This window comes from Hevea brasiliensis, chromosome 5, assembly GCF_030052815.1.
Source record: "Hevea brasiliensis isolate MT/VB/25A 57/8 chromosome 5, ASM3005281v1, whole genome shotgun sequence".
In the NCBI taxonomy this organism is placed as follows: domain Eukaryota; kingdom Viridiplantae; phylum Streptophyta; class Magnoliopsida; order Malpighiales; family Euphorbiaceae; genus Hevea; species Hevea brasiliensis.
In genome coordinates, this window is record NC_079497.1 from 105,564,013 (window position 1) to 105,566,146 (window position 2,134).

Sequence of the window (2,134 nt, forward strand, 5' to 3'; positions counted from 1 at the left end):
CTGCTCTCATTTCACTTTGGTCAATTGTTTCACCAAGTTTTGGTAAGTTTTTGGCCATGGTTCCTTAATGAAAATTGTGCTATTTTATGTCTATTTTCATCTCCAATTGGTGGCATATCAATTGGACTTGTAAAATTTGAGTTTTGGTCCTTCAAAGTGGGTTTGGTCATGCTGCCACAAAGATGACCATTTACCTCCGAATTTAACTTAGTTTCCTATCATTCCCACACAAGTTATTTGGTCATAATTGACCATTATTTCACTTCACAATAGGTCCAACATGCCATTTATGCATTTCTCCAAATTTTGGTTCATAAACCCTAGTATTGAAAACCCTAACTCATCATTTTCATGCCTTTAACTACTTCTAATGGTTTAAATGTTAATCATTTAACTAAGTAAAGTTTCTAAACTCATTCAATTGCATCATATTCATGCAAACCATACTCCTCCCAAGCTGCCAGAAAATTTAGTTTGTTCCTCCCCATATTTTTATTTCATTTTAACACATTACAAACTAATTCAACATTACTAATTATTTGTGTTTATAGTTTCTCTAGTTGTCTTAAGTATGGTTCTAATCCCTTTAATTGTCCGGACCAACACCGGTCACCGGAACAGTGCAATATACCAGGCTATACAAATAGGGGTGTTACAATTCTCCCCCCCTTAAATAAATTTCGTCTCGAAATTTTACCTGGTATCAATCTCTGAACAGCTGTGGGGGTTGTTTCCTCATGTCCTCCTCTCGTTCCCAAGTAGCTTCTTGGCCCGAATGATGGTTCCACAGCACTGTTACCAATGGTATCTGCTTGTTCCGTAGCTGCTTCACCTCATAAGCCAGAATCTTTATGGGTTCTTCTTCATATATGAGGTTTGGAATCACTTCAATTTCTTCTACTGGTAGTATATGAGATGGGTCTGATCGATACCTCCTCAACATCGACACATGGAAGACGTTATGTATCTTCTCTAACTCTGGAGGTAGTGCCAAACGATATGCCAAAGGACCCACTCTTTCCAGAACCTTATATGGCCCGATAAAACGAGGACTTAGTTTCCTTTCGCTAATCTCATAATCCTCTTCCAAGGAGAAACCTTGAGGAAAACTTTCTCACCCACTGCATACTCAATATCCCTTCTCTTCAAATCAATATAGGACTTCTGATGGTCTGATGCAGCTTTAAGTCGATCTCTGATCACCCTGATTTTCTCTTCAGTCTGTTGAACAATTTCGGGTCCAATCATTTTTCTTTCACCCACGTCATCCCAACACAACGGGGTTCTACATTTTCTGCCATACAAAGCTTCATATGGAGGCATCCCAATGCTTGATTGGTAGCTGTTGTTGTAAGCAAACTCAATCAAAGGCAAGTGTGTATCCCAACTACCCTCAAACTCAATTACACAAGCCCGTAGCATGTCCTCCAAAATCTGAATTACTCTCTCAGACTGGCCATCTGTCTGTGGGTGGAATGCAGTACTGAAGTTCAATCTAGTTCCTAGGGCTCTCTGCAGACTACCCCAGAATCTAGAAGTGAATCTAGGATCTCTATCTGATACAATGGATACTGGCACTCCATGAAGTCTCACAATCTCATCAATGTACAACCTGGCCAATCTGTCTAAACTGTAGTCCATTCGGACTGGCAGAAAATGAGCAGACTTAGTCAGTCTGTCAATAATGACCCCTACTGCATCATGACTCTTCTGTGTCCTTGGAAGTCCCATTACAAAATCCATCATTATTCTTTCCCATTTCCATTTTGGCACTGACAGTGGATGTAATAACCCAGTTGGTACTTGATGCTCTGCCTTTACTTGCTGACAAGTCAGGCATTTGGATACAAACTCTGCCACATCTCTTTTTAAACCCATCCACCAGTAATGCTCCTTTAGCCCTCTATACATTTTTGTACCACCAGGGTGCATGGCAAAAGGAGACTCATGTGCTTCCTTCAAAATGATCTGCCTCAAAACAACATCATTAGGAACACATATTCTACCCTGGTGTAGCAGTAAACCATCATCTCTGATTGAGAACTCTGGTTTCTTGCCCTGCCGGACTTCTTCCAACAGCTTCTGATACCTTTCATCATTCTGAGCAGCCATTCTGATCTGATCAATCAACACT